General features: G+C 43.2%; 1 protein-coding gene and 1 non-coding gene across 3 annotated transcripts in view; both read left to right on the top strand.

Moving 5' to 3' along the window:
* Nucleotides 1–22519, top strand: part of PBX1 (PBX homeobox 1) — a 295543-nt gene that overhangs the window by 77300 nt on the left and 195724 nt on the right. The gene's annotated exons all lie outside the window — the stretch shown is intronic.
* On the top strand, nt 4327–4433 carry LOC117076970. The gene has a single exon (XR_004434578.1). It is a non-coding gene; the product is annotated as a U6 spliceosomal RNA (small nuclear RNA).

Here is a 22519-nt window from a genome sequence, read left to right on the forward strand (position 1 = left end):
CCCCTGCTCCCCTGCTGTGTCATTTGAATTTGCTGCTGCCACCGCTGCCACCGTGGTATCTGTTTTAAAAAGTGGGGGATGAGGGAGGAGGGAGGGGAACCAGGCTAAACCACCAAAGCAGTCAAATGCAAAGCAGTAAGAGGCCTTTCTCAGTGCGACTTAGTAAAAATGACACAAATTAATATACTCTACTTAAACCAGACCAAGATTAATGGTTCTCTTTCAGTGCAGCTTAGCCCAACTGTCACTCGACAGGCGTTTGTCGGACAAAATCAACACTAATCAACATTTATTCGTCTCTTGCCCTTGGGTCTGAGGCGCGCGCGGGCTGCGCCATTCTCCCGCTCGTCTCGCCACGCTTTTCACCCTCCATCCAGCCTCGCCATATATCACCCTTCCTCCTGTGCCTCTCCTCGGACGGATCCACACACTCAGCTATCAGGGTACATTAGAGGCATGATAGATTTTCTGTTTTAATTTACATCTATTATATTGCAACATAACAGATTTTGATTCCATAGAGACCGGTGTCTCCTATAGCCAGACTCTTTGGGAGGATTTCTGCATTAACTTATTAAGGTTCGTTAGGATGCAGCTTCGAATAGACTCCCTTCTCTCTGGCTTGTTCTCTCTCTCTCTGTGTGGCAAGCTCAGTAAAGATGTCTTGGTGTACCTTATTCACAAGCACAGCTCATTTTCTTTAGACTTGGCTTCCTGTGCTGGATCACATGAGGCTGGCTGGGTTCCTCCTTTACTTTCTGATTGAACTTTGATCAGCCAACAATGGGCGTTGCAAGCTCCCCAGTCCCTGCCTGGTCTGGGTAAATGGGCCTTGACAAATCTGGTGGCCTCGAGTCAGTGGGCACCCCCTCCCAGGCTTTAGTTCTAGCCCCCAGCATCTTTCTCTCTCTCTCTCTCTCTCTTTTTTTTCTCCTTTTGATCTCAGTTACAGTTAGATTTTATTTATATTGAAACTGAGGTCTACAGAGATGGAAGGGGGGAGGAACACAGTTTCTTGAGTTAACCAAGGAGAAGGATGTTGAAAGGATGACCGAAAGAGTGAGTCTGAAAAGGCTGTTTTCATTTCTATATGACCATCTTGAAAGCATCTTATTTCAGCTTGGAACAAGGTGCATGAGCCCAGCTTGTTTGTTCCATGTGGGAAGTGTATGTTTTTAGTTGCCTTGTAGAGTGCCTTTCCACCTCATTTATGAAATTGGCTTTTTATTTTTCTCCTTTTCTCTTTTTCCCTTTTCACCAGAGTTGGAATGTGAAGCACAGTTTCTACTTGCTGACATGGTACTTCCTCTTGATTTTTGGTTGGGGAGTTTTATGAGTACTAAGGTCACACTGAACTTTGGATACCTAGTCACCTTGTTGCTGGCTGCAGAGAAGAGCTTGAGAAGGAGATAGAAATTTTCTTGTCTTCTCCTCATGGCTTTGACAAATGCCTGGGGAGACTGCAACTTTCTTCTCAAATTGGCTGTAACACTGGAGCCCTTAGCCACTTAGAAGGCCTGAGTGTTTTTATATTTTCCACCAAGCTGCTGATTTTAAACTGTGGTGGGGTTTCTTTCATGGCCAGAATGGGGAGAAACCATTGGCTGAGTTGGGGACGTGTCGTTTGTGTGTGTTTGCATGTGGCCACTGAAGTGTAGGATATGGTAGGAGGATAGCTTAGGACTTCCATTTTGGTTTCTTATTACACAGCAATAAAGTAAATGACGCTTAGTATAACTTTACACTTATAGAAATGTGGCTCAATTTAAGAAACAAAACTCTACCAACAGGAGTGCTCAGTATCTTGAGCTTGGGAAACTGACCTCGTTAATTTTAATGAGGGGAAAAATTCTCCAGCTGGGGCTGAGAATAAAATGAAATACCAATGAGGTTATCACTTGGGATGATCTTACTGAATTCAGACTATAATCGGAACGATGCTTGGAGACTTTTCTAAAATCCTATAGAGAGATTTAGAAGAAAATGCATATGCCCTTGCTAGTATTAACAGACTGCTTTCCCTGATAGGCAGAGCCGAACTCTATATAGTGCCACCTAAAGGGGTCATTTGAAAAGTTAACATATTAAAAAGTTGGACCAAAGTAAAACTGAAAGAAAAAATGGATTAACATAATTCTTATGTGGGTCTCGCGTGAAAGCAGTGAGGCTGGTTGGACGGTGACTGAGGCCTTTGATTATAAACCAGGAGCTCCTGAGTTCAACTGCCTACTGGGATGCTAACTTCCTGTGGGATTTTGGGCATCTGTGTTTTATCGACCAAAGGCAGGAGGTAGGGTGAGGGAGTCCTGTTATTCAGTAGGCAGCTATTTGATTTGCACGATAAGTTGATAACTTTGGCCCTGCTGCTGAGGAGTGACAGATTGTGACCAATGAGGTCAGGATGACTATAGGACAAGTTTGCCCTCAGTGAGGGGAGGCCTGCCAAGTTCCACTGACATTTGGTTGAGAACCACAGAAAGGAACGTCACCGTTTAAGGTATTTGGCCCTTATTTTGTCATAGTTCCCTAGATGGCAGATCCTGGTGAGCAGATTATTTCACCAGTGGATTCTTCAGAGGTATGGGGGCAGACAGAACAGGCTTTCTTCTCCAAAAGTTCAAGCTTGCTGACTCAAGCTCTTTCATCTCTTTGGCCTGTCACTGCATTCATGAGAAGATTTGTGCAACCTTCAGGTGCAAACTCAAGTATCACCAAAAGGATAATTTCTGATTAAATAGAGCCATCGTGCTCTGGGGGCCATCTCAGTATGAGTGGAATATTGAGGGGGTCTATTAATGTTTGTAAGTTCCTTTGAAATTCAGCCCTTTTCTTTGAAAGCTGTAAGGCAACAGTTAAGGGCACTCATATTGCTGCTGTGACTGTGTGTATATGTGATGGGAAAGGCTGGTTGCCAAGCAGCGGAGAATGGACATAATCGTGCTGCCTAGCAACAGCGGCAGCGTGGTCACTTGCGCAGATTTCTGCGCCTCTTCCTGTTTGGTCTGCTGGAAAATACAGATGGCTTCTATGGGTTGCTCTCCGCCCTAGCCATAGTGAGAGGTAGGAAAACATTAGGAACCAGGGTGGAAAAATACACAAGTGTATGTTTTAAAGTGATTTGTTTCCAAGCTGCCTAGGGCTGAGCAGGGATTCTTACATAGCATTCCTCAGTTTCCCCTTTGAAGATATTGTGCACTGGCATGTTGACTCGTAAGCCGGAAGAGGAATCTTTGAAAAGTGCTAGACCCCTCTGGGTGCTGCCTCTGCTGAGCCCAAGCCTTTACTCTGCGTGTGTGAATATAAAGCCGCCGGTTTTCTGATAAAGACACACACATACACTCACACACACTCGCACTATGGGTGAAAACGACAAGTGGAGCAGAGCGTGACTACTGATTGTTCTTTGAGGCCGGGGGAACAAAGCATTCAGGAGCGATAAAGGCAGGCAATCCCTGCTGGTTTGCCCTTTCTCCCAGCTCTGACCATCACCCTCACACATGACACTCTTCAATGAGGTCACCTGCTCACTACAGATTCTAAAAGGGGCTTGCTTGGCAGAGGCCCCCAGAGTCAGAGTGCCGGCCTCTACTGCGCTTGGCAGTTGTGCGCATGGAACATTGGAAGCATTTGGAACGGAATGCTTAAGGAAGATATTATTTGGCAGCAAGAAAAAGGGAGTGTACAGATTCCCCCTACCCCTCCTGGGATGAGTAGGTATTGCTTGCCCGTTTTTTCTCTACAGGAGTTGAATAGTAGCCAGAGTACAGGCTTGGCATCAGAAGGCCTTAGTTCAATCCTTATCTCTTCTACCTACCAGCAGTGTGGCTTTATGCAAGCTGCTTGTTCATCTGAACCTTACTGCTCTTGTCTGTAAGGGAGAGCAATATCTGCCTTACAGAGTGGGCTAGAAGGTTAAAAGAGGCGCTAGTTCCATTTGGCATGCAGCAAGTGTAAAGTAATTATTGCTGTTCACCTCCTCTCCATGATTAAAGAGTAGGAAGTTGGGAAAAGAAGGTGAGTATTGTAGCTACCCAGTTTATTCCAAACTTCAATGTCTTGGTTTTTGTCCTCTGTCTTAGCCTCCTAAATGAAGAGCCTTTATTTCCCTCTGTTTAGGTTGGAAAAGATGAGAGATCTCTCTCCTTTTGATGCTGGGTGTCTGGATGGTATTAATTGACTTTAGTGGTTTCTTAATCCATACGGAATCAGTTAGGATGGTTTGCTCCCATCTTTAGGGTGATGAGACCGTAGTACAGGGCAGTGGGATGATTTGTTTGGAACCCCAGAGAACATTAGTTCCAAGATGAGATCCAAATCCTATGGCCTGTGCTCATTTTGGCAGCACATATACTAAAGTTGCAACGATACAGAGAAGATTGGCATGGCATCTAGGCAAGGATGACATGCAAAGTGGTGAAGTGTTCCTTTATTTGTTTGTTTGTTTGTTTGTTTATTGAGACAGGGTCTTGCTCTGTCACTCACGCTGGAGTGCAGTGGCATGACCATGGCTCTCTGCAGCCTTGACTTCCTGGGCTTAAGCGGTCCTCCCACCTCAGCCTCCCTATTAGCTGGGACTATAGACATGCACCACCATGCCCAGCTAATTTTTTCTATTTTTTTTTTTTTTTGTAGAGATGGGGTCTTACTATGTTGCCTAGGCCGGTCTCAAATTCTTGAGCTCAAGTGATCCTCCTACCTTAGCCTCTCAAAATGTTGGGATTACAGGTGTAAGGCACCATACCCAGCTGTGTTCTATATTTAAAAAAAAAAAAATCCTGTGGCCTGATGGTATAGATGAAGCCGCTGCCAAAGCCAGAGGGGCTGGAGTAGGTAGAAAGCCACCAAGGAGTCCGAGGGGTCCAGGTATTGACAAGACCTGAATTTTAGACTTCAAAATTGTGACATCGGTGAATATTCCCCAAACAGATCACAGCCTGGCTCCTGGAGGCCTGGATGTGCTAGGTGGGTCTGTAGGGTTGGAAGAGGACCCTTGCATCTTTTCTGCTCTATTTACATTTGTATGTCCTCTAGTATACAGAGTAGCTAAGGAATCCAAATGGGGAAGGCCTTGGGTTCTAAACTGGCTTCTCATCCAGGTCCTGCTAAGAGCTCTTATTCCTTAGTTTCCCCAGCTAGAATGATGATAACATTGACCTATGTCTCAGAACAAGGTAGGTCAGGGGTTTGGAATTACTCATCTGGACTACTGTTTAAGTGCTCCACTCGGCAGATTGCTCCTTGTGCAGCATACATACTGGGAAACAATGTGATAACACTAGCACAAAGGACAGTTTATAGTTATTTTCAGTGGTTCCTTATTTTTTGCTGTGTTTTTTTGAGATGGAGTTTTGCTCTGTCACCCAGGCTGGAGTGCAGTGGCACGATCTCGGCTCACTGCAACCTCTGCCTCTCGGGGTCAAGCCATTCTCATGCCTCAGCCTCCTGAGTAACTGGGATTACAGACGCCTGCCACCATGCCCGGCTGATTTTTTTGTATTTTAGTAGAGACGGGGTTTCACCATGTTGCCCAGGCTGGTCTCCAACCCTTGAGCTCGGGCAATCCACCTGCCTCGGCCTCCCAAAGTGCTAGGATTAGAGGCATGAGCCACTGCACCCAGTCGGTTCCTTGTGTCTTAAAGCAAACACAGGCACAGTATTCTGGGCAAACAGATGTTAATAGCTTGACCTCTCTGTCAAAGGAGGACTTGGTTGCTTAAGACCCTTCGAGCTGTCAAAGTTACAGCTTCTCCAGGATACTATCATCCTCACCCATTTCTTATTCTCTGTGCAGGGAGGGACCATCTCTCGAAAAGCTCCCATCAGAGCACCCATTCTGGGACTTTGAGCAGAATGCTTAAGGCAGTGGTTCTAAAATTCCACACCACCTGTTCTTCCAGTTGTGTCCTCTCTGAGCTGCCTCTGACGGTCACATTCCATGGCCATGTGCCACAGCAGACTTGTGATACGGATTTTAGTGTTGTCCTTGGCCATTGGGGGCAGAGAGGAAGGAGAGAGAAGAGAAGGGGAGAGAAGAAGAGGAATGGGAGTGGGGTCCATTCATTCATCTCTCTGTCATTAGGGGCCCACCAGTTCCCACTATGGTACCTAGGAAACTAGCTCAGACCTGGAGGCCATCCAATGACTTAATCTGGACCAGTAAAGCAACCGGGCCCTTTTCCTGCCTTGACATGCTTTCTTAGCTGCCCTCCCCATTGGCTAGGGCTGAAATGACTCGTCTTCCTGTGCCCTAGTTCCATGGGGTTTCCTCTCTGTGTCTCTGGGCAGAGGCCTTGGTTGCCACCAAAGGCAGCTTATGATGTAGCTTCAGGTCTAGCCTGACTCAGTTGCCTTCCCTCAGCTATTTACTGCAGAGGCACTTAATGAAGAAGACACAAGGGTAGCAGGCCTAAGGGATAACTTCAAGGCTAACGTGTCTTTTTTCCAGTACTTACTCTTCTTTTGAATTTTAAGAATTCCAGATTTTATTCTAAGTCAGAGAACACTGCGAGAAAGGATTTTATTTTATCGACTCCCTCCAAATGGCGTTAATGTCTGGATTTGCATCCTTCCCATGCCAGATATCACAAATTGGGTTGGGTTTTGCATGCTCAGGGTGACTTTTGGTATTCAGCTAACACCCTTCCTTTAAGAAAGTTAGAACACTTGATAAATTTTAAGCTTTTCATCCTCAGTAGTACCCCTGGAAAGTTGAGGTTCAGTGAGGTAAAGTGTCTTGATTAATTATATGATATGCACTGCTTTTCGGTGGCTCTTTTGTTGTGTTTTGTTTTTTCTTTCTCCATCATTTTGTTAAAATGAATTATGTGATTGTCCAGGTTAGCAGTGTTCTGTTTTCATAGGATAAGCCCCATCTGTAGTACTGTTTATTTCCATCGAGCCTATTTTGCAGGGGACTCTGTGCATTTCCACATTTCCAACACCAGCTCTAAGAAGGTACACCTGCAGAGTTTGTTGTGACCCTGTTTCAGAACTGGCAGAACCAAGTGCAGGCTTACTCTATTTGGTAGAGACTGAGTCCCAGCAAGTAGAAGTGTCTTGTCAAGGGGATGTGACTATTAATAGGAAGTGGAACTAAAAATAGAACCTAGGTGTGACCCCAGATATTTGACCACTCTCACCAACATGATTTCTCCTTTTGGTCTCAGACCAGGACATTCAGGGCATCTCTCCATTTTCCTATGGAGAAGCATCCAAGTATGTCTCAGTGGTTGATTAGGAGACCATATCCTTCAGGAATCGTATTGAAACTTGTCAGGGTAGTTCCTAAGGTCCTGAGGCCTAGGATCTAGTACTGTAACCTGGCCCCGTGAAATCTTTGGTAGATGGTAAGTGTTCAGTATAAATTTGTTTATTTGGTGAGGTGTTTTTTTCTCATGGTGAATACAGTTCCTTTACTATCAGCCAGGACTTAGTGAACATGTGCTCCTTTTGCCTCACAGAAAAATAGAAAATGAGCTATTAAAAGGAAATAGAACAAAAACTATCTGCCTTTAAGGAGCTCACAGTCTAGTTCTGGAAACTGGACATATGTAGTCTCTGCTGTCCACTTGGACTGGTGTCACTATGATCATTCTAAGGTAACGAGCCACCTTTTATTCTTGTACCCAGCCCAGTTGTTTCAGATGAAAGGATAGAGAAGCCGGCGTCTGCTGCGATGGAGGTGATGTTTTATTTTAAGATAAAGTATAGAAGCAACTGATTGACGGATTATAAACTGGGAGGTCCAGGATAAAGCTTCATTCTGAGGGCATCAGTATATTTCACTGGGAGCCTCCTGGGCATTAATTCTGCCGTTAATTTTGTTATTAGAAACCTAGCCAAACAAAGGGAGGTGGCGAAGCTTGAGGCTGGTTTAACCTTGATGAAACAGTGATTTCACCAAGGATGATGTTGCCCCATCCATCTTCATCCATCAAGGCCCTGCTGAAATATGCTAATGAAGCCCGAAGATAGGAGCACAGAGCAGTTAAATGGGGCGTTGCAGACGCTCTCCGTACCCCCGTGACAGGGTGATGCCATTTACTGTCCAGATTTAGTACAGGAAAGAGAGCAATGCTGACGTGGTGTCGTGGTGGAAGATAGAATGGAGGCTCCACCTGGTAAAAAGAAAGGGCAAGGTTCGGGGTATATATTCTAGAAGAAGATGGGAAAACTTGGTTTTTGGTGAAGGGATTGGTTTTCTTAATTCTCTTTGGCTCACTTTCTAGCCAGTCCACACAAGAACCAGATATGTGGCATACTGCAGATAGGGCAACATTTTTAAGTTCCAGAATGTGACCTCCCACCATGTGCCAAAGCAAGTTATCTGTTCCCATGTCAGTCTGCAGCACTGTTTGTTTCCAGTGGTACATGAGCTAATACCTTGGCTTTATTTTTTTATTTTTTAAGTAACAGCCTTTTGGATACTTATGACATGCTGGGCATACTACTGAGTTATTGTATATGTATTAATCTAATTAGATTCTTACAAATAGCTGATGAAGAAGCAAAATTATCACATATATTTTACAGATGAAGTTTGAGAGGCTAAATTCTTTCCAAAATTATGTAGCCAGTAAGTGGCATGGTTGGGGTTTAAACCCATGTCTACTCCACTCCAAAGACCTTGCACAAAATCATTGTGCTCTGAAGACTCTTATGTGGGATATAGCTGGGAATCCCTGATAATCACTGGGAGCAGCTTGACTCACTTACGTATTTATTGCTTATATATTTGTTGGGTTCAGTTTAACTTTAACTTTGGCATTCCCTTCACAATTGTTTCTTTTGTAAGTAGATTATAAGCTCTCTGAGGCCAGCAGCCAAGCCCTTTCTCTAATCTCCTCAATGTTGACGACATCCCTAGTTTCTACATGGAGTGCTTACTTTTGGCATCATGCTTCTAATGGATGGTTAAAAAAGGCTGGCCAGCTGCTTTCTGGTTTTCATTTCATACATTGGATGAAAGCCTTGGGGGATTTTACTTGTCTTTACAAGTTAATTTTACAGGAATCACAGTAAAATTTCTGTTTATTGGAATTTATTGGCGGATCCACTTTTGTTTCCTACTAGTACATTACCTATCTAGTCTATATCCAACCGTACAGAGAAAAGTAAACAGCAAATGAAACTTTATTATTACGTATTAAACAGCATCTTTGGAGCAGTCTATATTAGGAGGTGTGTACCAAATTCTGCTCATCTTAGGACCCTAGACAGTTCCTTTAAGAGAGGCTGCCACCCTTCATTTACAAAATGCAGACGCTGAGCTAAGAGGTGGTCTTGGGCAAATCAGGCAAAACAATTCCTAAATCTAAAATGTTTATCAGCTTTTTTTTTTTTTCCTAAATGGAGATAAAGTTGAAAGTTACAAACAGAAAAGAAGGATGGATTAAAAAATATTTAAATAAGATGCCAAGTAACATGAATTTCCTGAAATAGACTGTTTCAGGATAAAAGGTATATCTTGGCCTTAATGTGTTTTGTGACATTTATTAAATCAGTTCTGAACTTTGGGGACTCCAGACTGTTATTAAAGAGTTAATAACCAAAGGCTTCAACGTCCAGGATGTTGTGTGGGTCAGTGTATCTTGCCAAGAGGTAACATCAGCCAGTGGAATCAGTTGGGCTCTCCGTCTGGCAGATCTGTCTCTCTCAGCTGCTCCTCCTCCAGTTTCTAGTCTTGGAGTTCATATACAGTAAATCTTTCTCTTAATAAAGCCGTTTTTCAAATCTGACTTTGGACTAGGGACTGCTTTTTCTCCAAATGCAACAGCTGTTAAACATGGTGCATTGGGCACGGTGTATATCTCTTTGTTCAGTTTTGGGTTTTTAATATGAGCAAAGACATAAAGGAGTGGGAAGACTCTATCGATTTCTTTCTACCCATGAGTCATCCACTGGGTTTGGAAATAAGGCCTCCAGCCTCAAAAGGCTTCTGGGCTCCCTGGGCTTCTCACCCTTAAGGATGAAGCCTATTGTGCCCTAATAACCAGTACAGGATTCCCCCCCCTTCTTTTGGTGCGATAGAATTGTGGAGCTCAAGGTGTCCGCCAGCAGAGGCCAGACCTTTTGGCCCCTATCTGTCCCATTTACATGGGGAAAAGCATTTTTGCCCCCTTGCTCTCTGGTCCTTCTGTCACTGTCTCTGTTCCCAATGCACTAGGGAGCATTAACTCCCTGAAGGGGAAAAAAGTTCACAAAAGAAATGAATTATGCATATGGAATTCATTTCCTTGATGAATAGGGAATCTGAACAAACTCCATGGCTGTTTGGTTTTAAGGCAAAGGAGAAGGGGGGCTTGGGCTAAAGAGTATGGTGGGGGGTGATCAAAAAGAACTTGGAACAAGAGAGGTGGGAGAAAAACCATGGCAGGAGGACTTGGGATGGAAATATTGAGGACAAAGTAAGGAGACCTTTGAAAATAGTTTAGGGCCCCTTATTCTTGCCAACATGTACACACAGGTATATACCTCACTCCCGATTAATGTGCAAATTTGTCCCTAGGGAAACTGGAAATGGTCATGAGATTATACTGGGGAGAAATGACAACACTAAGGTGATATGACTGTCCTGAATTAAAGTTGTTCAGCGAGTCTTTTACTTTCTTCAGTCAAGGTTAACAATGGGCACTTTGAATTTTGAGGCAGGACTTGTGTGATAGGTAAAGAACTGCACTGAGAAGTGGAAGACTTGGATCCAAGCCCCATGAGACCCAGGCTGCGTGACTGTGGGCAAGTCACCTCATCTTTCAGTCTCAGTTATCTCATCTATAAGTGGGGATTATGGCAACTGCCCTGGGGAAAAATTATAAGGGCCAAAGAAAAGTGCTTTTATGCGTAACACAAGATGCGAATCTGAAGGGATTTTATTTTTCTCTCTGTGCCTCCTTTTCTTGATGGCATTTTGGATATCCAGACCTAGTCTTCTCAGCAAGCCAGTTTCTTTGGAGCAGAGGAATGAAGGGGAAATTGATTCAGGAGCAGCATGCTGGTTAAAGGAACAAAGAAACAAGCAAAAAATCCCATTTTAATCCTCACCTCATCTGTGTTATGAAAACCATTTAAAATAATCCATCTGATGTTTTTGGCAAATGTAGGTACTGAATCAGTAGTGGTTACTGCGTAACTAGTTTGATCAACAGTAGGAAAGCTCGTCATTGACAGCCACATACATGATGGAATCAACCAGGCGGTGTTTTTTAGAGCTTCCCTTGTAGGCTGACTGCCTAGAAGAGGCAACCTCTGTCCTGGCTGCCAAAGACCTGTGGATGTTTCCGAGGGGGAGATGTTGGTCAAATTGACCTCTTACTTCTAATTGCCCTCCATTATTCCTCGTTTCTGAATGGAAAAAAGACTTGGGGACACTAAGTCTTCAGCAGAGGTAACAGGTAGAAAGTCACACATACCTGTGCACATTTGTTAGAGATACGTCCCTGCTCATTGAGAGGAGAGAGATTTTTTTTTTTTTTTGATAGTTATGTGCTCTTAAATCCATTACGGGATTGAGTAGATTAAACAGGTCCAACCACTGCCGTGTCTCTTTATTTTTCTCACCACCCAATTTCAGTGCATGCAGTTTTTCTTTTCTTTTCTTTTTTTTTTTTTTTTTTTGAGACGGAGTCTTGCTCTGCTGCCCAGGCTGGAGTGCAGTGGCCGGCTCTCAGCTCACTGCAAGCTCCGCCTCCCGGGTTCACGCCATTCTCCTGTCTCAGCCTCCGGAGTAGCTGGGACTACAGGCGCCCGCCTTGTCGCCCGGCTAGTTTTTTGTATTTTTTAGTAGAGACGGGGTTTCACCATATTAGCCAGGATGGTCTCGATCTCCTGACCTCGTGATCCGCCCGTCTCGGCCTCCCAAAGTGCTGGGATTACAGGCTTGAGCCACCGCGCCCGGCCTGCATGCAGTTTTTCACAGGGGCGTGTTTGTTTTACAGCAAATCCTTTTTAGGGGTCAGGATGTGTGGTGGAATGCAGTTATATCCTTTAGGACTGCCCACCACAAACACACACCGTGCACTCATACCTTTAGTGCAGTGGCATTCGGTCCATTCTGCAGGACATGGCCCTGGGAAGACTATGGAGGTGTCCCAGGGACAGTCTTCCTGGTAGTAAGGGGGGCAGCCCTATAGGCTCGAGGGTCCCACCCCAACTTCAACCCCTGCACCTTTGCTTCATGGCTTTGATTTGCTCAGGTTTATGGGAAAGAGTGCTTTTAAGAAATCTTTGAAACCCAGTGGTGTAGAGAATAGACCAATGCCTGGTATGAATTATTTATTTGTTTATTAAGATTTTCATGGCACCTTCCCTTTCAAAGCTCAAGGCACCAAATAGAACTCATCAAACTGATAGCAGTTAGCACTGAAGGTTGAACAGGGGCCGTTGGAGGAGGAACCACTAGGGAGGATAAGAAAAGAGGGAAGAAGAGCAGAGAGAAGAGTACAGCAGTCCAGACCCCAGAGCCACCGCTACAGCCAAAGGAGGAACATCGTAACGACTCCAGGCTTTCCAGGAAGGAATCCAGCCCTGCCGGGAAGTTGTTTTGTTATCAGGGAAAGTCACTTCCTTCTCTCAGCCTCCTCCATGAAATCCTGGTGACTTAGTTGACCCCCCTGGGCCCCTCCCAGGTATGATCTTTTAAGAAGCCTGAGGAGCTTTCCTTTTTAGGTGAGCAGGCCTAACCCTTCTGCCAAGTTGTTACGGCAATAAAAATCGTCATAAAATTGTTTTTAATGTTATGCATAAACCTTTCAATAACAAGTATATTTGGTACAGAGTGGTTTTCAACCCTGGCTGAACATTAAAATCACCTGGGGAACTTTAAAAAAATATTACCAGTGCCTGGGATCTACCCTGGAATGATGAAATCAGAACATCTGGGGGCTGGTGCTGAGCATCTGTATTTTCTCAAAGCACCCCAGCTTTTGTGTTATGCACTGGGGTTGTGAAATCCCCGGGGACCTGGGGAGGCTGATGATAGGAGGTGAACTTGAGTGTGCCCAAAGAAAGGCAAAGAGGGGCTTATTAGGGGTGTAATTTCAGTGCTTCCGATTAACAGTGAACGAAGGAAACTTAAACTGTACTTTAAAGTTATCAAGCTATAGGATATTCTTATAGTAAGTGTAGCTCATTTGGCTTGTGTAACTTATTTTTCACTTACTTCAAGGCGGGAAACTTTAGAAGTGTCAGCAAGTTCTTTGGCCACCTCCTCACTAGCTGGCTCCCACCGAAAGTGTTAGTCACATGCCAGCCACCGTTGTAGGAAAATCACACTTAGGATATTTTACTTGCATGCAGCAGAGAGGTTGCTGTTATCCTCCCCGTTTTACAGAGAAGGATGCGGAGGCCCAGAGAAGCTACATAATTTTCTCTGGGTCCCAAAACCTGTAAATAGTAGAGAAGGGGATCAAACTTGTTTATCTTACTCTAAGCTACCCGCCTCTTTCTGCTATACTTAATGCCTCTTAGAATGACGCTGGACTTGTTGATCTGTCAGCTGCTTGCTCTTGGTGGGAGGGCATTTGGCTTTCTTTTTCAGATACGAGGGAAAACATGAGAGGAGAAATCAGCTTCTGCAGAGATTATCTTAGAGATTGAGCAAGGCAGTGTAATGTAATGAAAACATGCACAGAGCAGGAGCCTCTAGCCCCAGGGGCAGGCTTGCAATTAGAACTGGGCCAAAAGAAAGAAAATTGTGGGAGGGTCCAAATGAGTAATATAGGAAACATGCTTTTTGTTTAACTGTGATACCTTTGGTGTCACTGATGTGACTTAGGCTGTTTGCCTCTTTCATTCCAAGATGACACACCTCTGTTGGGTTACTTTGTATTCATTCTGGACCTTGATCATTTTCAGGGGGTCCATGCTAGAATGTACTGGAATGTGGGAACACTGGCCTACCGATCTAGTTCGGTCCTCTCCCACTGCCATGCTCTTAGTCACTTCACCTGCTGCCTTCCAAAACAAATGGGCTGTGTGTGTCTCCTTCCCTTAACAAAGTATTCTATAATCATATTCTCTAACTTAAAACAAAATTAGTCTTTTAAATGTAAAATACATCTAAAGCACTTTTATTAATGGATCGCTTTCCTTCAGGGATTATAGTGTTTAATATGAAGTGTTAACTCATCTATTTTCATGCCATATAGGGAAGGAAAGTGTTAACTATTTTTGAATGTAGAGAAAACTTTTGTTGGGAGTCTCTAGACCTTAAACTGAGAACCTGTTTGACAAAACTGCCATCCTCCCAACCCCCTGAAAAGATAATGCCCTAAATCTATCAGTCTTTTTCCCCCAGTATGCAAAACTGGCTGTTTTCTGGTATTAGTTGTTTCTACCTGTGGCTTGGAGTCACTGCCACTTGGCTTCCTAGATTGTGTCCCATAAATTCAAGCATAAGGAGCTCCCAGTCTGCTGCACCTGGCCTCCCTTGTCCTTCACATCCTTACAGCAGACTGTAACAAACTTTCAAGTTAGCTTTTTATTGCATTCCACCTCCTGTCAGCGGTGTGATAGGGCAGACTTAAACTCATGCAACTCAAAATGACCGTGCTGGGTCTGTTGTAAGTTTGAATTTTGACCTTGATCCAGCCTTCACATACTTTCTCTTATGAATTCCCTTTAATGCTAGTTAATAAAAATATAATGGCTTTCCTGTCCCTTCTCATAATAACATTGCCAGCTTTGGGGGTTCTTTGAAAACCTTGCTTGAGAAGTCCGTGGCCAAAAAAAACAAAGATATTTGGCTTTAAAGTATGGACTTTGCTCACCAAACTCCTCTCTCTGAGGAAGGGAAAGAAAGAGTTGAAGGTTTCTGGGAAAGGGGCATAGAAGCAACTCTCAACTCTGGCCATGTAGATCTGCAGACAAAATTAAGGCAAATGTAGTGCTACAGATCCCATCCCTGGGCCTCACATTGTGGCCGCCAGCCATATGGAGTCAGATTTGGAGACTTTTTAGAGATGGGGAAGCCACTAGACTCCTAGGCATCTGCTGTAAAGGGAGACTATTCCTTTGCTACTTTTTTTTTTTTTTTTTTTTTTTGAGGTGGAGTCTCGCTCTGTTGCCCAGGCTGGAGTGCAGTGGCGTGATCTTGGCTCACTGCAACCTCCGCCTCCCGGATTCAGTAGATTCTCCTGCCTCAGCCTCTTGAGTAGTTGGGATTACAGGTGCCTGCTACCACACCTGACTGGTTTTTGTATTTTTAGTAGATACAGGGTTTGATCATGTTGGTCAGGTTGGTCTTGGACTCCTGACAAGTGATCTGCCCGCCTCAGACTCCCAAAGTGCTGGGGTTACAGATATAACCTGGCTATCTTTCCTATTTGCTATTGGAAGAGAAGGCAGCCCTGATTCAATCTGTTTACAGTCTGCTTTATGTGGATACTAGAAAGCCATCATAGTCCCTAAAACTTTCCTTACCAGTTAACCCTGCTGGACAACCTGTCTTTGTCTCTTGACAACTGTTAACTGAGAAGAGGGCCTCCGTGTGCTCCTCTAGGTGTGCACATTAAGGACTTTGCACAGTGTGATATAGCTCATGCTACTCTGCGGTCTAGAACATGCTGCTTGAATTTTCATCATCCTCCTCCTCTCCACCTCCAAGAAAAAAAAAGCGTGCAGGAAGTAGCATTTCAGTTCTTCTCCACCACCTCTGCTTCCCTTCTCCCTTCTTTTCCTCCTTGTAGCATTCCCTTTAGTACCAGGGAGGGATGGTGGTTGAAAATGGGGGGAATGATGTTGCTCAGAAAAAAGAAATCAGCCTAGAGCTTAAGAGGTGAGGGGAAAGGAAAGAACACTTCCAGCATAGCCCAGCCCAGGCGTGCCAACTCCCACCCCAGCCTCCTTGCACCTCCCGTCTCCGAAGGAGGGTGATGAATTCGGTTTCCACCAACATTAAACTGATAAATGAAATTTGTATGTTAAAACAATGATAATTTAATTGTATTTTATTTTCTTCTTTCCCATCCACATTTCGATCTCACCCCCCTCTCCATTACCCACCCTTCAGCTTTGGGGAGGGGGTGGTGGAGGCTGTGCGGGGTGGGGGGGCATTGCAAGCTGTCGGTTTGCATTGTGCGGATGGGGAAAGGTCTCTACCTGGCTCATTTTGTCCCCTTTGCTTAGGCTGTCACTGCTGACAGTCCTCATGTTTATTTCATCTCGCGTGGTGGCTGTCTCGTTTCCCTACCCTCCGATGTCATTAACGCACAGAGAGCGGGCCCTGCAGTGTTGAGCCTAATGAATTCCACTGTGGCTGCTCTGCTCCCCACCTCGTTACCAAAGCTCAAGGTGTCAAATTAAACCCAGCCTAGAGAGAAAGAGAAAGTGCAGGAGAGAAGCAAGAGCAGGGGAAGAGGCAGGTGCAGAGAACACATAAGCAACCCTCCAAAAAGAACAGCTGAAGGTGGGGGGAGAAGAAAGGAGGGGAATGAGACAGAGAGGAGCCCACAAATGGGTGACTTTCCTCCTGCGACCAAATCCACTTTAAGCACATTGACATCCATGACTCACAGCAGGACCTAATGACCTATTCTTCCCCGGGTGGGGTTTGTACCTTGGCCTTGGCTGCGGTTTGTTGCTTTTTCCTCATTGTCTGGTTGATTTATTTTCATGGTTTATGCAGATTGAGCACCTTGCAAAGCAGACAGAGCAAATAAGAGGAGTCAGAGCTTATGGAGGGTGTGTGTGTGTGTGTGTGTGTGTGTGTGTGTGTGTGTGTGTTTAAGGAAAAGTGGAAGCCAAATGTGAGCCTTGGTTTAGTGGCTCTGATCAGCTGTGGGAATTTCAAAATGGTAGAAAGAGGAAATCATCACATAATTTTTTTTTGAGAGGAAGTCTCTCTCTGTCACCAGGCTGGAGTGCAGTGGCACAATCTCAGCTCACTGCAATCTCCACCTCCCAGGTTCAAGCCATTCTTCTGCCTCAGCCTCCCAAGTAGCTGAGATTACAGGCACACACCACCACACCCAGCTAATTTTTGTATATACAGTAGAGACGGGGTTTCACCGTGTTAGCCAGGATGGTCTCGATCTCCTGACCTCATATAAATTTAAATAACCCCTGTGGGGGTACTCTAGCAGATTTTCCTCCCCTCACTCCACCCCAATTTGGAAAATAGTGATTCATTTCATCTCTTTTCTATATAACCTTGTGTCATTTACAAAGCATTTTCCTTTATATTATTGGCATTTTATTTTTGGGGCATTTTGTTGGAGATGACCATGGAATAGATTCTTCCCATTCGACAGATGGGAAAAATGAGGAGTGGAGATGTTAACTTATTTGCTCAAGGTAATAGAACTAGAAGGTGAGAGAAGAGAGTTACATTTCAGATCCTCCCTTTCCAGAATTCAGTGTTTTTCCCTTATACCACTAAACTATCTAGATTTTTAAGAGGTGGGGGGAGGTTAAAGATAAATAAGCTTGTGAACTTTAAAACTTGAAAATGTATATACAGCAAAATAGTTAGACCTAAAATATACAGTTTGATGTGTTTTGACAAGTAAATATACTCATGTAACCAACACCCTTTTATCACCTTAGAAAGTTTCTTTCAGGCCTTTTTACTTCTCTTACCACCCGCACACCCACCGCCACATCATCAGAGTTTATTTTTGCCTGTTTAAACTTTTTTTTTTTTTTTCCAGAGACTTACTCTGTTGCTCAGGCTGGAGGGCAGTGTTACGATCTTGGCTCGCTTCAATCTCCACCTCCTGGATTCGAGTAGTTCTCCTGCCTCAGCCTCCTGAACAGCTGGGATTACAGGTGTGTGCCACCACACCCAGCTAATTTTTACATTTTTTGTAGAGACAGAGTTTTGCCATGTTGGCCAGGGTGGTCTCGAACTCCTGACCTCAAGTGATCTGCCCGCCTCAGCCTCCCAGAGTGCTGGCATTAGAGGCGTGAGCCACCACGCCCAGCCGTGTTTAAACTTTGTTGATAGAATCACACAACATGTATACTTTTGTATCCAGCTTTTACTTATCACACTGTTTCTTGAGATTTATCTGTGTTATTGCTTGCATCCGTACTTCACTCCTCCTTGTTACCGAGTGGTATTCTATTATGTGAATACACCATAATATTTTTTTATTCAGTCTCACTTGTATTTTTTTTTTAATCTTTTTACAATAATTTAGTACTTAAGACACAATTTTTTATAAGAGTTTTGGAGCACATGGGTGATGGTCCATGAGGCCTGGCTCCCTGAATTCAGTGGCAGAGCCGTGGTGCTGGGCAAGAGGGATGAGTGAGGGCTGGGCGTGGTGCGTCACACCTATAATACTAGCACTTTTGGAGGCTGGAGCAGGTGGATCACTTGAGGTCAGGAGTTCGAGACCAGCCTGGCCAACATGGTGAAACCCTGTCTACTAAAAAACAAAAATTAGCCAGGCGTGGTGGTGGGCACCTGTAATCCCAGCTACTTGGGAGACTGAGGCAGGAGAATCGCTTGAGCCGGGGAGGCGGAGATTGCAGTGAGCCAAGATGGTGCCACTGTACTCCAGCCTGGGCGACAGAGTGAGGAGTGAGCTGAGGCACAGGGCAGACAAAAGCCTGTCACGACCGTACCTCTCCAACCTGGGTCCACAAACACATACTTTAAATGGCTTGAAACTTACTTGTTTCTTTGCTTGGGGCTCATTGTCTGCTTCATTGTCCTTGGCTATTTATGACAATAGGCATAACAGCATATTCCTTCTTTGGAGTTTTCTGTGTTTGTTATTTGATTTTAAAATTCTGCTCCTTTTTCCTGAGATTAAAATGGAATTCTGTTTCTGATAAATTTTTACCATTCTTTTCCAAACAGCAGAGTCAACTCAAGGATATCACAAATCGGGACTGGAAATTGCTGGCAGATGTTCCGTAAACAGTGCATTGGGGATAGGGTGTCTAGCTCTAATATTTGCATTTTGTAGATGGGGACAATATGAAAAACTTTGTTACTCCACAAAGATTTCTGGCACTTAGAATGGCAAGAAAATCCAGGTTCCCTTACTTATAATGCAGTGCTTTTACCTTGAACCAAAAGGGTAGGATGTGCGTGTGTATTTCCAGGGTCTCTGTGATGTGTCATTCGTATTAACAGAAAACAGGTCCAGTCTTTGGAACTCTGGTTAGAGTTGACATCATGGCAAAACATCAGGCCTCAGGTTTCATTGATTTTAAACTTATTATGTCGTGTGATTATCTCATCAGTGATGGTCTTTGTCATTAAATCCACTGCTTCAGCTGGGCTGAACACATTCCAGGAGGAGCAAGATCAAGAAGGTTTTTGAAAGATGTGGACAAGTGAAGTGAGAAATACTGGAATTTAAATTCTTTCCTTCTTTTAAAAACTATCCCTGGTGTTATCTGTACTTTCTGAAGAGTCAAAAATGGGAAGAGAATGGTCCAAGAGTGGGGATTTGGCAGCATCACATCAATAGTTCTACTTTCTTCTCCATTCCTACACACATAAACTTCATGAAAATAAACTTAGTTTTGTAGCATTTAAGGCCTATTCAGAAAGGATTCAGTTGTAGTCAATGGAAGAACCAAGATAGTTAACCAAGTCTTAACCATTTCTCTATTCATTCAGCAACATTTATCAAACTGGATATAAGAAATAGATAAAGCCAGCCTCTGCCCTCAGGAGCTTGTGATGGGGGAGTAGTGTGTGATGTGATCTGTATTATCACAGAGGGGAGCACAGCGGGTGATGGGACTGGAACACTGGCTCCTAGCATGGCCTGCTTGGGTCAAGGATGGCACACTGGATTGGATAAATCAGGGGAAGAACCGATTTTATGGAAATTATCCAAAGGAGCTGTTCATTAATTTAGCATCTCTCCTCCCCAGTCTCTGATGTGTGTTTTTTTTTCTTTTTTTCCTTTTTCTTTTTTCGCTTTTGTTGCCCAGGCTGGAGTGCAATGGTGGGATCTCGGCTCACTGCAACCTCCACCTCCCGGGTTCAAGCAATTCTCCTGCCTCAGCCTCCTGAGTAGCTGGGATTACGGGCATGCACCACCATGCCTGGCTAATGCTGTACTTTTAGTAGAGACGGGGTTTTGCCATGTTGGTCAGACTGGTCTGGAACTCCCGACCTCAGGTGATTCACCCGCTTCAACCTCCTAAAGTGCTGAGATTATGGGCATGAGCCACTGCACCCGGCCTCTGAAGTCTTTTTTAAACTGCCTGTCTTCTACAGAGCACCATGCTATGGGAGTGTGGTCTGGCTTTGGGAGTAGAAAAGTCCAATGTTGAGTACAACATTGAGATACATGACTGTTGGGACCACTCTTAATCTTCCAAGGATGACCACCATTTCTTGTAGTGGTTTACTGAGACAGTCAAGACTATATGAATATTTCTGGTAATGTTCAGTGAAATGTTTTCTTGTGCTTGACCTACTGTTTGTGTTTGCTGATCTGGAACTTCAGTTGACCTCCTTGACTGCAATCATTTGTTCTGGTTTTGTGTGTTTGTTTGCACTGGGCTTTAGATTTGTAAAACATTGTATATAGTTATGTCATGTAGCCTCCCTAAATCCTAGTGAATAGGATTTTACATGGCATCAATATGTCGGTTTTGCAGTGAAACTACTATGATTGTCATAGTCTAACATGGTATAAGGACTTGATGAAGATTTTGTATGACAAATGAACCTGTGGCTGCCTTTGGGATTAGTAGATATATGGAACAAGAACAAGAAGGCATGCAGGTATTCATCAGAACATGAAAAGATGGAGATTATATAGAGACATTGAGCCTTCAACTGCAGGTGGAGAATGGAATTAATATGGTACATTTAAAAATATTTTAGAAATGATATTTTTAAAAGAGTCAAAATAAAGTGCTTTCATGTGATTAATTGACCAGAAATTGGGCTACTCAATATAATGAATAATTCTTAGGATCTATCAATATGACTACTCAGTGGTAAGAAGTGCCACATAAATATTGGCCTAATATGTATATAATTATGTAACTCTATCCAGGTAACTGGGTTAAATATGGGTAACAGCAAAAGCACTTCTGTCCTGATAAAAATCTCAGTTATATTTAAATAATATAATCAGATCTTTTTCAAGTAAACAATAATTCAGGAGACAAATGTTTAGTACATCTCATAGAAATATTTTGTCCCAATTTGTTTGCCTGTACAATCTGCATTCTTCTTCCATATTTTGAAGAGTCAGAAAAGAATTCATCTCATTTGAGTTAGTTTAGATCAACATACTGATATTGCTGAATATTTTCACTTCCCTGAAACTAAACACATCTATTCCCTTTGTCTTAGACAAATTATGAGGGGAAACCTGTCTGAAACTTGGCTAACACATGGCATGCATTTGAAGCCACTGGAGGATTTGCTTTGTCAATTTAAGATTGAGTGACAGCTGTAGAGGAAAGTGACAGAAAAAAAAAACCTTCTTAATGTGAAATAGAAAGTATAAAGGACAATAAAATGCTAAAATGTACAGGAAATTCTTGTACTATGACTAATCATATATGACACTTGTAGAGATCAGTTCTGCTACAGGTATTCTTATGTTATATAAATGATATATTATTATAATATCCTATTACATATATTATATTATCATACTATACCAAGAATAGATAATATTTTTCATCAGCTGGTGATTCAAGTGTGAGTTTATACATGGGTTGACTGTGGATTGTATATATGATACAAGACCTGTGTTAAAATAAAACAAAAACCCCCTTCAAACTCCTATATGGAGTATTTGACTAAAGCAATAATATTAAGATAACATATTCTATTCCAAATAAGGGTATAATTTGCTGTTTGATAAAGCAAAACAAAACAATGGAGTGTATTGGTACTGTTTTCCACAGAGTAGGAAGATAACATATGTAGAGATGATAAAATGTCATTGGCTCCAAGAGACAAGCTTACAAAATCCATGGTAGTTGAGGAACTTCAAAGAGAAGCAATTATTTCGGTGATTAGGGCAGTTCCACCTGTTCTGATTGAACATTTTTAGGATGTAGAAGATGCATCATACATTGGTATCTATTCAGAAGGTGGGGACATCTGCTGTCTGTCATGTATCTGGGAGATGTTTATCTCAACAGGAGGCAATAATAATATGGTAAACCAAACCTAATATTATCATGATGCATTAAAACTGGGTTAATCGAAGCAATAAAATCAAAGTAACAGTAAATGCTTATATAACATGTTAAGCAATATTTACTTCAATCTTAGAAATGAAATGATAATTTTACATTCTAGCAGATGTATTTCTTGATACCTATTCTGAGAGGACAGAAACAAGGCTCAAAAATTCATACAAGAGGCTAATAACAACTTAGTTGGTAGTAAAATATGGAGCATTGGATGTAGAGTGCATTTTACGTTGCACCTTCTTGTTTAATCTGAGTTAACCTATAAGTAGGCATATTGTTTTTTGGGGAATCAGGAGTTTGCTCAAGTAGAAAGAAGCCCCACCTTGTTTTTGATAAGGTACCAGTTAAGGAAATAAATGCACTTTTTTCTACCTGAGTTAGATTT

This window comes from Trachypithecus francoisi, unplaced genomic scaffold (assembly GCF_009764315.1).
Source record: "Trachypithecus francoisi isolate TF-2019V2 unplaced genomic scaffold, Tfra_2.0 Lachesis_group5, whole genome shotgun sequence".
In the NCBI taxonomy this organism is placed as follows: domain Eukaryota; kingdom Metazoa; phylum Chordata; class Mammalia; order Primates; family Cercopithecidae; genus Trachypithecus; species Trachypithecus francoisi.